Consider the following 15670-nt stretch of genomic DNA (forward strand, 5'->3'; position numbering starts at 1 on the left):
ACAGTCCACCGTCCGCTCGTCAAAATTCATCGCAGACGGCGGTAAAATCCGGAGGTTCCCCAAATCGGGATTCCGATCGCGGATCTCACCGATAAATTTTATGAATAATTAGTAATTATAATACAATTAATCACAAAATTCTTTCGAATTTATTGATTCACGACATCACGAAAGCAATCATCAAATTGAATTGAAATCACGAAACAAGTCTTCGAATTATACAATCACAGCAATATAAACGGAAACAATAGAACCGAAGATACAGGGAACAACGCCGAGCACGCGCCACCTCTTCGCCGGAAAATAGCGAAGGGCGGCGGTTGTGCAAAGAGAAATAGGCAACAACCATACACAGCAACGTCACACACAGAATCGATACACACACGCATAATTAACACATACACAGACCACCTCGCCGGAGAGAAGTCCGGCGGCGGCCGAAAAAAGGAAGACAGAAATCACAGGCAGCAATTACCGAAACAAGAAGGGGAACACAGCGATGGAACCACAGGAAACCAAGAGAGCAGAAATAAGAAAATATAAGGGATCAATTGAGTGATACAGAGATGAGAAATGAGAGTGTACAGAGAAAAGTCGATCTAATAGGAACCAAGGGATGAAGAAGAAGGCTCGTGGTTATGTTATCATTTGTTGTTTTTTTTTTATTAGCAGCAAAACCAACAAATCAGTTTGCAGCACGCGTATAAAATTGTAGTAACAATTTAACACGTGTCCCTATACTACAATTTAATTCCTTGCCTCACTTAATACCGTTTATCGAACAAAGCTGCGGGTAAAACTGATCCGAAAAATTTCCAAAACAATCTTAAAATGCTATAAATATCTTGAAGTTTATAAAAACATAAATTTCGAAATTTTAAAATAATTTTTGAAACACAATTTATACTCGCTTTTAACAATTAAACAATTCAACGCGCGGTTAAAATTAATCCTAAAAATTCCCAAAATAATTTTAAAATTCTCAGAATATTCCAAACTTAAATAAATATGAGTTTCATAATTTTTGAAAAATTTTAGAATTAAATACGGATTTTATAAATAAATGAAATCAGAAAATCATACAGGGCTAAATAATTGATGAAATATTGATTTCTAAATTTTATAAAATCCCAAAAATAATTATTGTAATTATAAAGTCATAAAAATATTTTTGAAAGATAATTTAAATATTTATGAAATTAGATTTTCAATAAAATCACTTTTAAAGACGAAAACAAAACGATACGACTCAGTAATTAATAATACAAATAATCCTCAATCACAACTGAGTCCCACACAATTAATATTACATATAACACATAGCAGACAAAATATCCATTCAATCCCTAATATTACTAAACGAACTCAATTTACCGATATCAATAAATGATCGGGTTTCAAATAAACTTTTGAAATTAATACATTTAGAGAAATATTTTCAGATATTAACAAGGACCGATATAACACTCAACAATTAGCACATTACCAATTAATAACACAAACTCGTCAAATAGGAATAAAATATCCACCATTTTATTCCTTCTAAATCATAAAAGCACACATATATATATGCAAATAATAATTATAATAATTCTAAAAAAATACAGGATATTACAATATGAGTTGTGCTATATGATTATTTATGTTGGTTAAGTATAAAAGTATCGAAAGGGTAGACTAATGTTAGACGTTTAGGGTGAACATCGAAATGATTATAAAAGATACTGAAGTAGTGTCATTTATTAGTGTAGATTCAAAAGGCAAGGACGTGATTTTTATAAAAGGAAAGGCTAAGTTAGGTGACGTGAAGTAAGTCTACCAATGGATTTGCTGAGAATTATGTGAGAGCTCAGGTAGAATAGCCATGCTATTAAGTGAGGAACGATGATATTGTACTTTTGTAATAGTAGTTAGTGATGGGCTGTTCAAACTTTAAACCAAGCGATCTTGGATATTTATGTAATCGCACACAGTTGTAATATTTATATATACAAGTTAATGGTTTTTGTTATAATGTTCGGGGTGTGACAGTTTATATATGGTAAAATTTGAGTATTTTAATTTTTATATGTCCAAAATAAAGTATAGATAATTTTAATATTTTCTGGTAATTTATATGTTGTTATATGATTTTATAAAAGATTTACAGATTTAATAAATTATTTTTCCGAGTAATTATAAAATATTTTGTATAATCGGGAATCGTCCATCTTCAACCGTTTTTGCATTTTTACAACCTGAAAGTCTCGAGATAACTCCTTTCTAACCCAGTTTGATTATTCCGAGCATTTTTCGTGTTTTTACTTTTTCGAACTGGAGTACGATTTTACTCGTGCGGGTCCCGGCACAAATTTTACGATACAATATTCATTTCGATAAATCGATAAAACCCGTATTTTCGAGAAACCGGATGTTTTGATTAAACTATTATATTATCTTCTCGTAATTCGTGTAACCAAAGTGCTGAGACCAAGACTATATTTACAAAAAGCATGGTTTTGATAATTATCCCAAAATCGGTACTGAAATGGATCACTTTTGTTAATACTTAATTATTAAGTATTCTATTTTTATATTCGATATGATCCAATGGGGTACCAATATTCTGTAAATATAAATAGCCAATTGGCAGCTAATTATTTTTCTGTTGGAACAAAAATGAGCTCGATGTTACCATTTGCAGTATGTTCTCTAATAAAATGGTACCTTACATCAATGTGCTTAGTCCTAGAATGATTAACTGGATTAGCAATAATAGATATGGCACTAGTATTGTCACGCATGATTGGAATTTTGTGTAACACTAGGTCATAGTCCATTAGTTGATTTCTAATCCAAAGCACTTGAGTACAACAACTTCCAGTAGCTATAAATTCAGCCTCAGCTGTGGAAGTTGACACGGATTGCTATTTCTTACTATACCAGGATACAAGTCTTTGACCAAGGAATTGACAGCTCCCACTTGTGCTTTTTCTGTCTACCCTGCATCCAGCAAAATCTGCATTTATGTATCCAACAATTTTAAATCCAGTTCCCTTAGGATACCATAGTCCCAAGTTTGGTGTCCCCTTCAAGTATATGAAAAACCTCTTAAGAACCATTAAATGTGATTCTTTGGGATTTGCTTGAAATCTAGCACAGACATGTTGCAAATATGATGTCTGGTCTACTAGCAGTTAAGTATAGCAAAGATCTAATCATTTCTCTATAACATGAAATGTCTACACTTTTTTCTTTCTTAACTTCATCCAACTTAGTAGTTTTAGACATTGGTGTTGATGCAAGTGAGCAGTCAACCATTCCAAATTTCTTCAATAAATCTTTGACATACTTGGTTTGACTGATAAAAATTCCATCACTTCTTTGGCTAACTTGAAGGCCAAGGAAGTAACTTAATTCTTCCATCATGCTCATCTCATACTCACTCTGCATGAGTTTAGAAAATCTTTGACATAGCTTTTCATTAATAGAACCAAAAATGATATCATCCATATAGATTTGAACTAGGATAATATCACCACCATGTTGTTTGTAAAATAGAGTCTTATCATTTATACCTCTTGTAAATCCATGTTTAAGCAAGAATTCTGACAGTGTTCATACCATGCTCTGGGTGCTTGCTTCAATCCATAAAGGGCCTTTAACAGTTTGTAAACAAAGTCTGGAAATTCTGGATCTTCAAATTTAGGAGGTTGTTGCACATAGATTTCTTCTTCCAATTCACCATTAAAGAATGCACTCTTTATATTCATTTGATACACATTAAAATTTAAGTGTGCAACAAATACAGGAAAGATTCTTATTGCTTCAAGTCTTACAATTGGAGCAAAAGTTTCATCTTAATCAATTCCTTCTTCTTGTGAGTAGCCTTTAGCAACCAGTCTTGCTTTATTTCCATTTTCATCCATTTTATTCTTGTACACCCACTTTGTTCCAATAATACTTATGTTCTTTGGCGAATGAACCAATTTCCAAACTTTACTTCTCTCAAATTGATTTAGCTCTTCCTGCATGGCAATTATTCAATCAGGATCAAGTAGAGCTTCCTCGGTTTTCTTAGGCTCAATTTGTGAAAGAAAGCATGAATGCAAGCATTCATTTATAGTTGCACTTATAGTCCTTACTCCAGCATTTGGATCACCAATTATTGCATCTCTTGTGTGACTTCTATCCCATTTTCTGGTATGATCTTGTTGACTGGAGTTTTTTGTGTTTTCTTCATTGTTGGCATGACTTGTAAAATTGTCATCTCTTTCGCCCCCTCAGATTGTGCCATCAAGTTCAGGTGAGTTTCTATTTTGAGAAGAATCTTCATTTCCATGGTTCACTTGTTCATTTGTTTCTTCCTTCATTCTGTTGACTGTGTTGATCTCGGCATCATCTTTAGAATCACTATCAATGTTCATATTTTCAAATTTTATGGATTCAGCTTTATTTTCATCAAGGCATTCAAAGCCTGGACGCTTGTTATCATCAAAGGTCACATCAGTGTTTTCCATAATTTTCTTTTGCTCAAGCACATAGACTGTGTAGGCAGTTCTTTCCAATGAATATATCAGAAAAGTAACTTCAAAGACTTTAGAGTCAAATTTTCCAACATATCTTGTTGCCCAGTAAAGATACAATTGTTTAAGGGGGGTTTGATATAATTGTATAAATGTTTCGAACAAGTATAGAAATATAACAGTTCTTTATATTTCTGATAAAAACTGTTACAAACTCTCTCAAGAAATACTGATGTTCTTGAGAGCTGCTAGGTCGTACAATACTCGAGGTTTTCACTATGTGATGACCTAAACTATGTTTATATAATACACAGCTGCTATAAATCAGTCTAGGATATGCATTATCAATTACTAACAGAAAATGATACATATCTCTAACTGAATATACAAAGTCCTATCACTCAGAACGAACAGATATACATCCCTCAAAATAAGGGACAGACTTAATCTTCACAACAGACTGTCTTCAGATACTGATGTTCTGCAGATACTGATGATGCATCAAATCCTTATCACACAGTTTTTGATTAGTTGATCCAAAAATGATATCATCCACATAAATTTGAACTAAAAGCAGATCTTTACCTTGATTCAGATAAATAAAGTTTTATCTATTGTACCTCTTTTGAATCCACTTTCCAGCAGAAACTGAGCAAGAGTCTCATACCATGCCCTAGGTGCTTACTTTAGTCCATAGAGTGATTTGTCAAGTCTATAAACATAATCAAGATGTTTATGATCCACAAAACCTGGTGGCTGTTCAACATAGACTATTTCTTCAAGTTCTCCATTGAGAAATGCACTCTTGACATCCATCTGAAAGACTTTAAATTTCTTGTGTGCAGCTTATGCCAAGAAAATTCTGATACCTTCCAGCCTAGCAACAGGAGCAAATGTTTCATTATAGTCAATACCTTCCTGTTGAGAATATCCTTTAGCCACCAATCTTGCTTTTTTTTTGATAATTGGTCCATCAGAATCAGTCTTATTTCTGAAGACCCACTTTGTGCCTACAATTGACCTGTTTTTAGGTCTAGGACCAGCTTCCACACTTCATTTCTTTCGAACTCATTCAACTCTTCTTGCATAGCCATGACCCAATCTGCATCCTTGAGTGCATCTTCTACTTTCTTTGGCTCTTCTTTTGAAAGTAGATTGTGATATAAACATTCATTTTGAGTTGCACTCCTTGTCTTTACACCTTCATCAGGATTTCCAATGATTAGATCAGGAGTATGATCTTTAGTCCATTTTCTGACACTGGGAAGTGTCCTTCTGGAGCTAGATGCTCCCCCTGAATTGTATGCCTCATCGAATGCATTTGAGGCTCCCCATGAATCTGTGCTTTTATCTCCTGATGAGGTTTTGTAACTTAAATCATGTCCATCTGATATTGAATCAGTATTGGATTCTGAATGACTAGATTGAGAAGAACCTTGAGTTGATATTTCAGTGTTAGTACCATCACCTGAACCTTGTTGTTGCTCCCCCTCAACATGTGCAGGTTCATTAGTACAATGATTATCTTCAGAATCTGAAGGAGTATCAGGATTTGGATCATCAGAATTTGACAGTTCATTAGAGTTTGATCCAGATTCCAACAATGCATTTTCATTTACAAAGATTAGACTTTCATGCGTGTCTTCTTCAAAACCAGGAATCTTCTTATCATCAAAAGATACATTTATCGAGATAACTACAGTATTTGTTCTCAGATTGAAAACTCTGTATGCTCTTGATGGTGAGTATCCAACAAAGATTCCTTCATTAGCTTTTGATTCAAACTTTCCTAGTTGATCAGTATGAGTTCTCAAAACAAAGCAATTATATCCAAATACATGAAGATGTTTGAGACTGGGCTTCTTTTCTTTCAGCATCTCATAAGGAGTAACACCATGTCTGTTTATTAGTGTGATATTCTGAGTATAACATGTTGTGTTTACTGCTTCAGCCCAAAAGTAAGTGGGTAGTTTTGCTTCTTCTAGCAGAGTCCTACCAGCTTCAATCAAGGTTCTGTTCTTCCTCTCAACAACACCATTTTGTTGAGGTGTACCAGGAGCTGAGAATTGTTGTTTTATGTCTTTGTACTTGTAGACTTCCTCCATTTTTGAGTTCTTGAACTCAGTGCCATTATCACTTCTCAGAATTCTCACTTTGTGGGTGGATCCATTTTCAATTTGCCTTATGTGATCCAGAAGAATTTCTGGAGTTTCATCCTTCCTGTGTAGAAAATAAACCCCAGTATATCTAGTGAAATCATCAACAATTACAAGTGTGTACCTTTTCTTGTTGATGGACATTATGTTCACTGGTCCAAAGAGATCCAAGTGTAACATGTGATATGGCTCATAAATAGAGAATTCTGGTTTACTTTTGAAAGATACTCTTCTTTGTTTGGACTTTTGGCAAGCATCACAAAGACCATCAGATGAGTATAACATATTTGGTAATCCTCTTACTAGCTCCTTCTTAGCAAGTTCATTGATTGAATTGAAGTTGAGATGTGAGAGCTTCTTGTGCTAGTTCCAGCTCTCATCTACTGATGCCTTTGAGATAAGACAAGTAGCTTCTTTCTCAAGACTTTCATGCAGCCTTGCTTCATATATGTTGCCATGTCTGTATCCTATAAAGACAATTTTCTTTGACTTGTTATGAACAACTTCACAGTGTGAGTCATAGAATACCACATGATAACCTCTGTCAGTGATTTGACTAATGCTGAGAAGATTGTGCTTCAGTCCTTCCACCAGAGCTACATTCTCTACTGCTACCTTTCCAATTATCAAGTTGCCATATCCCAGAGTGTGTCCTACATTTCCATCTCCATAAGATACATCTGGGCCATCCTTCTTCTCAAATTCTGACAGCAGGGATTTATTTCCAGTCATGTGTCCTGAACATCCACTATCCAAGACAAGAGTATTTGTCTTGTTACCCTGTAATCAGAGGAATAATTAATTATAAGGATTTTTAAGGACCCACGCTTGTTGGGCCCTCTTTTTGGACAACTTAAGCCTTTGTATTTCAAGAATACTTCTGACAGTTTTTCCTTTGTCAGGATTTGTCTTGTCAGAAGCAGATTTAGTAGAACTAGAAGAATTGAGCACACAAGCAACTTTATTAAATTTAGGCAAATGTTTATAATAGTTGTGATACAGCTTATGATAGGAACTACAAGTATAAATCGAATGCCAACTACTACCACAATGAAAACAAGGATTTTGTGGTTTATAAAATACTGATCTACCCCTAATATCGGACTCAGGAATAACAGTTTTTATTTTCTTACTCCTCTTGCAATCAATAGCAAGATTATTAGTATTACCACTGTTAAAACATGTTTTTCTAGGAGCATTGGGAACAAACTTATAATTAGAATCCTTAGAAATACCTTGCTTACCATTTATGTTTCTTTTAGGACTTTTTAATTGAGGTTTGTCAGTAACCTAAGATAATTTCCTTTTCAATTGTCTTTTAGACAAAAGTCCTATGTTCTTTTCTTTCTTAACAGTCTTAATGGTTTCCTTGTTTTCTTTTCTTTGAGGTTTATCACTTACTGATTTTTCTTGGGATGCTGATGTTGAACCCTTTTCATAGATGGATTTGGATTCATCAGCTTCTGAAGAGATAAACTTAACAGGAGTCTTAAGGGTAGTCTTATTCTCAGTGTCAACATCCTTAATTCCATCCACATAACCAAGACATTCTTTACAGCTTTTCTTAGAGATCATCTCATGAACCTTTTTGCCTGAAATAGTCCAGGCATTAAGAGTTTTCCTCTCATTTTCTAATTCATTTTCTAACATACTATACTTAGTTTCTAGTACCTTTGTTGTATGTTTAGCTTTCTCACATTCTTTCTGAATTTCAATCTGATTTACTAAGTCAGACTCCAACTGATCATTCCTAGACTTTAACATTTCATTTTCAGTTAACAGTCTATTATTCTCTAGAATCTTATTTTTAAAATTTCCATGGAGAGACTTAATAATAGATTTTAGTTCAGATATATCTTCAGTATCAAAAGAGAAGAAGGGAGTTGATACCTTAGAATCAGAGGAAGCAGGATCATCAAAGCTAGCCATCAGTGCATAACATGTATCTTCATATTCAGAATCAGAGGAGTCCATCCAATTCTTGCTTGATGTAATCAGGGCTTTTTTCTTCCCTTTGTCATCCTTTGTCTTCTTGCACTCTTTAGCGAAGTGACCAGGTTCATCACAGTTGTAGCACTTGATTTTGGACCTGTCTACTTTTCCAGCTTTAAAGTCATTTCCATCTCTTCTTCCGGTTGAATTCCTTTCCCCTCCAGTGAAATTCTTCCTGAAGCTTCTATTCTTCTGAGACTTCCTGAATTGCAACCTCTTGAAGCCCTTAACCAGCAATGCAGCCATTTGCATGACATCAAAATCTGTCACATTCTCATCATTTTCAGAATCAGTATCATCATCAGGATTTGATGATGAATCATCAGTATCTGATTCTGGTAGATTGTTCTTTTTCCTTGCAACTTCAACAGACCTTTCTTTTGAAGCTTTAGCATTCACTTTCAAAGCAACTGATTTTCCTTTGCTACTTTTCCTCTCCTTCCTTTGTTGGACTTCCAAGTCATGAGTTCTCAGCATGCCATAGACTTCATCCAGAGTGATTATTTCCAAATCATACTGATGTCGTATGATTGAAGTCTGAGTCTCCCATTCTTCATTCAAGGCTCTCAGAAACTTAGTGTTTGAGTCCCCTCGATCATACACCTTTCCCACCAAAGACAGATTGTTGAGCAGGGTGAGAAATCTATCATAGATGTCGGTGAGACTTTTATCAGGCTTGCCCTTAAAGTGTTCATATTCTTGAATGAGAACAACCCTTCTATTCTTCTTGATGGTCATGGTTCCTTGACATTGAGTTTCAAGAGCATCCCAGATCTCCTTGGCAATCTTGTAAGCTATAACCCTGTTTGACATCACGGAATCAAGACTGTTATGCAAAATTTTTCTTACCTTTGCATCTTTCAGCACAACTACCATCTCTTCTGGTGTCCACTCACTCTTCTCCTTCAACTGATAGTGTTCATCCACAGTAGGAGTTGCAGGCACCAATTTTGTTGGTATGTAGGGTCCATCATTAATTACGTCGAGATAGTCTGGATCTGTAGCCTCCAGGTGCATGAGCATCTTCACCTTCCATGTAGGATATTTAGTCTTTTTCAGAATGGGGATTTTAATACTTTTATACTTGTTCAGAGACATGTTTAGATCACTTCTGATTGTAAATGTATCAGTGTGTTCTGATACCAATTGTTGCCCAGTAAAGATACAATTATTTAGGGGGGTTGGATACAATTATATAAATGTTTTGAACAAGTATAGAAATATAATAGTTCTTTATATTTCTGATAAAAACTGTTACAAAGTCTCTCAAGAAATACTGATGTTCTTGAGAGCTTCTAGGTCGTACAATACTCGAGTTTTTCACTATGTGATGACCTAAACTGTGTTTATATAATACACAACTGCTACAAATCAGTCTAGGATATGCATTATCAATTACTAACAGAAAATAATACATATCTCTAACTGAATATACAAAGTCCTATCACTCAGAACGAACATATATCCATCCCTCAAAATAACGAACAGACTTAATCTTCACAACGGACTATCTTCATATACTGATGTTCTGCAGATACTGATGATGCATCAAATCCCGATGACACATAAAATCCTGATGACATCCAAGCCATCCAGATCCTGAGCTTCTCCTGATCATTGAGAATCAGCACGTAACATATCCAGAGTTGTCTTTAAGCACAAAACATTTGCTTCCAAACACATGTAGATGCTTCACGTTAGGCTTTCTTTTTGACAAAATTGAGTAAGGTGATTTGCCAAGGTTTTTGTTGATTAAATGTTTGTTTTGAGTATAGCATGCAGTTTTGACAACTTCTTCCCAAAAACTTGCTGACAAATTAGCATCTTGTAGCATTTTTCTTGCAGCCTCAAATAGAGTTCTATTTTTCCTTTCAACCACACCATTTTGCTAGGGTGTTCTTGCAGTTGAGAACTCTTGAACAATGCCCTTATCTTTGTAAAATTCACTCAAGGCTGCATTTCTAAATTTTGTGCCATTATCACTCCTCAATCTTTTAACACAATTTTGATTATCAGTCTATTTCTCAATTTTCTTTATGTGTTCAATGATGATATATGGAGTTTCATCTTTTGAATGCATAAATTCCACCCAAGTGTACCTTGATAAGTCATCCACCATCACCGGTGCATATTTCTTTCTTGAAATAGACAAGACATTAACTGGTCCATGTAAATAAGCTGCAATGGTGCACTTATTGAATTTACAGTCTTGCTCTTGTGACTAGAATTCTTCATTTTGCCTTACTAACAAGCCTCACAAACTTCATCTTGAGCAAATTCCAGATTTGGCATGTCTCTCAATAATTCCTTTTTCACCAGGGTATTGATTGCTTTGTAATTCAGGTGAAAGAGCTTCTTGTGTCATAGCTTGCTTAGATCAATTGATGCTTTGGTGTGGAAACAACAAATTCCATCCTTATTTGCTGAATTAAGGTCTACAACAAATAGGGTTCCTTTTCTTGCTCCTTTCAGAGCAACTTTACCAGTTTTCTTGTTAGTGATTGAGCAGTCTTCTTTGTCAAATATCACCTTGAACCCTTTGTCTGTAAATTAGCTGACACAAAGATTTACTTCAAGACCAGCAACTAGTGCTACATCTTCAATGACAACATTTTCAGAAATCAACTTGACATATCCCATTTGTGAAATTTTTATTGTTGTCTCCAAAGTCACCAATGGGCCAGCCATCTCCTCAAATTGTGATACCAGGGATTTATCACCTGTCATATGCCTGGAACATCCACTGTCAATGATCCATATGACTTTATTCTTCTTGTCTTGCACCGAATGAGAATTAAGTATGTTTTGATACCCAAGCAGTGTTGGGTACTTTTTTTTTCCACAGAAATTGCAGAAATAGAGTTTGAATTTTCAAAAAGAACATCATTCATAGTTTGATTAACATTTTCCTTCTTGGTTTCAGATCCAAGATTGGCTTCCTTGAGATCTTTTCTCAATTTATGACAACATGTCATAACCTTCATATTGTAAGGAATGTAATCAAACTTATCATAAAATGAATAGGGATCCTCAGTCACAGCCTCATTGTATTTGCATGCTCCCACTTTTGGCTCACTAACAGCCTTTCTACAAAGGTGAGTTAGATGATTTGTTGAGCCACATTTTTTACATTTCTTCCCTTGAGCATCTGCAACATAGGCATAGTTGTTGCTCTTGTTCACACCTATTTTTCCATATTTGTTCTTTTTCTTTTTCCCATCATTCTCAGTTTTGGCCTCATTGGTTGGTGTCTTTGCAGTCTGGTTTACTATGGGCTTATTTTCCTTTTCAGCAGTAGGAGTGGTTTCTGCATTTTTCTTCTCAGTGTCCTCATCTGTAATTTCTTGCTTGATAACCAACTCAAATTCACTGAAATTAACTTCACAAGCTTTAAACAGAGGCGCATTAACCTTTTTCAGCATCACAGGAACATCACGGTTCACTGTTTCTTTTCCTTTTTCAGCTTCACCTTTCTTGTGAGAGTTAAGTGCCTCATAGTCCAAACTAATAGCTATGTTAGCACATGGTTTATTTTTATCATGATATTTTCCAACCAACTGAGATGCATTTTTGTATGATTTGAGCTTCAAATCATTTTTCTCCAATTTTTCTCTCAACACTGCCTCCATTTCCCTAGCACACTTAAGCTTATTTTTAAGATATTCATTTTCTTACTTGTCTGTTTCAAGACCAACAAGTTGCAGCTCCAATTCCTATTTTTCTATCTCAAGCTTCTCATTAATCTCTGACGGTCTACTTACTTCCTTAATAGTTGCCATCATGCTTATGTGGATATGAAACATCTCTACACTCATCTTTTCAATAGTTTCTTTATATTGACTTGCATTTAAATCAATTGTGGTTAGAGTTGGTACCTCTGATTTAGATGCTGAAGATTCTCCTTTCTCTAGAGCCATAAGAGCATGATTCCCAAATTCTTCATTATCATCATCTTCATCAGTATCATCCCAACTCTTGCCTTCTGCAACATAAGCCTTTCCCTATTACTTTCTCAAAAGAGCTTCATAATTTGCTTCCAATTCCAAATAAGCTTTATCTTTCTTCACCTTCTTTAACTTTCTGCACTCAGTAGTAAAATGACCTAACTCATCACAATTGTAACATCTTATATTTGATATGTCAACAGATCCTATTATATAGCCCCCTTTGCAAGCTGAGTTGAACTGTGTTTTTCCTTTCCAATTGTTGTTGTTGTTGGATGTATGACCCTTACTCTTGAAAAACTTTGCATTTTTAACCCTTATGTTGGAGAATTTTTTGCAAGGTAAGCCATTGACTGGTCCATCTCATCCAGTTCATCAAGGGTGTAGAATTCATCCTCTTCTATTTCCAGTATGACTTGCTTCCGTGGTTTCTTATTCTTTTGCTCAACAGTTTGAACAACTGGAGTTTGAGCTTCTAGTTCATTATCAGATGACTTGATTTCATTGGCAACCAAGGCACTAGTTCCATCAACAATATGTCCTTGACCAACTTTTAATGACTTTCTTTGCAGCATTTCCAGCTCATAAGTCTTCAAAATTCCATACAAGACTTCTAGTGTCATCCTGCTTAAATCCTTTCCTTTTCTTATAGCAGAATTTTTTTGTTCCAAATGGTCAAGAAGAGTGAGCAAGAATTTCAGGTTGACCTCCTCAGCTTCATAGTATTTGTCATGAAACTACAAGTCATTTATCAGCTTATTGAACCTCTCAAAAACATCAGTTATGCTTTGTTAGGAAATGAATAACACACAGGGGGGGTGAATGTGTTTTACTGTTTTTATGCTTTTCTTGAGCTTTTTAAGGTTGAACAAAGTAAATTAAATCTTGTAGTGAAATGTGTTACTGCAGAAATTAAACAAGCAATAATAAAGAACACAAATCTTTTCAAAACTCACTTAATTTTATATTAAAATTAAGAATGTTTTGCTACAAAATTTCTAGGCTCTTTGTTGATAAATAACTTAGCTTCTTCTCGAGAGTGTTACATGATTTTCTATCTAAATTATTACTTCTGACTAAAGGACCAGTGTTAACTTTATAATTCAGTTAACTGCTGGTTTACACAGTGTGCAATAAGACATGCTATTAACTTTAGTAAATTGTCACTTGTCATTTCCATTTTAGGAAAAGTGTATCTTCTATTTCTGGCTTAGCATATCTTAGCATCCGGTGTTTACTTTGATCTTCCTTTGTCAGTTAATCTTCACCATTGATCTTGTACATCCTTCAAATTGCTTTTTGTAGACTTGTCAATCCAACTGTTTGGATTGTTTGTTGATTGTAAATCTTGGATATTGAGTTGGTCTGCAAATTTGTACTTTGAGATTTTACCTCGAGATCTCCATTTGGTCTATAGAGAACTTGACATCTCGATAAGTATATTGGCTTATCGAGATCTCTAGTACTCCACAGATAATTTGACTTGTAGAGGTTTCTGAGTTCTGTATAAGAGAATTTGGCTTGTCGAGATCTCTAGTCTTCATATCTTCACTTGAATTATCGATATCTCTGAGTTCTCTAGTGGATAATTGACTTATCGATAACTCAGAGTTCTCTAGTCAAATTTGACTTGTCAATATCTCAGAGTTCTCTAGTGAATTTTTGCTTATCGATATCTCTAAGTTCTCTAGTGAAATTTGACTTATCGATAACTCAGAGTTCTCTAATGAATGCTGACTTGTTGATAACTCTGAGTTCTATAGTGAAGAAATGACTTGTCTATATCTCCAATCTTCATGTCTTCAATTTGGCTTGTCGATATCTCTGTGAGTTCTCTAGTAGCTTTCCTGACTTCTCGATAAGTCATTTGGAGTTCTCGAGTGACTTCTCTATAACACTAAATCTGTGACTTGTAGAGATCTTTGACTTGGAGTATTTTTATCCAAACAGATTTATTCAACTCCAAGCTTCTTCAAAATTCTTCTGAGGCATGATCTTCTTGATCTTCTTCCAGATAGAATCCTTAGGCTTGATATTGTTTAAACAAAAAGGCTCCAGTCTGATCTTTTACATTTTTACAGACTTTAAATGTTACAAGTACAAATGTAAACTAAGATTACAATACAATTTACTCAGGGTTGTCAATTTGACTTAGTCTTGTTAAAGTACATGCATGTCTTGCACAACATGCTTTACTTAGATTTAGCCATAAAACCCTGATACTGTGACACCAGTATTATTCTTTGATTAGATCTGACTTCCTCTGTTCCCTCACACAGTATCTCAATTTTCTCCCAGATATGTTTAGCAGATTTATAATTGATAATATTGTTGTACATCACATTATCAAGTGGCTCAATTAGTATGAGTTGTAAACTACTATCCAGTGTAACCTTTGCCTTTTCAGGCTCTGTGTAGGTTGAGGGATCTTTAGGTGCGTAATGAGCTGGTATGACCATATCTCCATCTGTGGATTCTAGAACCCTTTCCATAGGTATTAATGGTCCATTTTTAAAGATTTGAATATACATGGGATTGGCCATCCTTCTGAACAACATTATTTTCTTTTTCCACAAAGTATAGTTGATCTTGTCAAAGGCTAGTATCTTAATACTGCTTAAATTCTGAACACTCATTTTCCAAGATCTTTATCTGTTTTCTTTCGGATTTTGCTCTGATATCACTTGTTAGATATTGAATGCAATGAAAAGTAACAGGGTGGGTGAATGTGTTTCTTGGAATTTTTTTTTAAACTATTTGGATTATGGTTGAAGAAAGCATATAAGATATGTAAAGATATTATGTTTCACAGAATCACACAAAACACACAATATCAAAAACTCACGTAATTGTATTAATTAAGTTTGTCTTGATACAAATCTGTGTTTTTGAAAACTAAAAACTCAACTTCTATCTTAAGAGAATAAGAAAAATCTAGATCTGTTTCTTACTTCTAAACTAAGGACCCGTGCATGCTTTATAGACTAGCAATACAAGTTTACAAAACTTGCACTAAAATGTAATAAACCAATTTCTAAAACAACCTTGTCTATCTTCTTTTCTAGTGTTAGCA

The sequence above is a fragment of the Apium graveolens genome, chromosome 10 (genome assembly GCF_009905375.1).
Source record: "Apium graveolens cultivar Ventura chromosome 10, ASM990537v1, whole genome shotgun sequence".
Lineage (NCBI taxonomy): Eukaryota > Viridiplantae > Streptophyta > Magnoliopsida > Apiales > Apiaceae > Apium > Apium graveolens.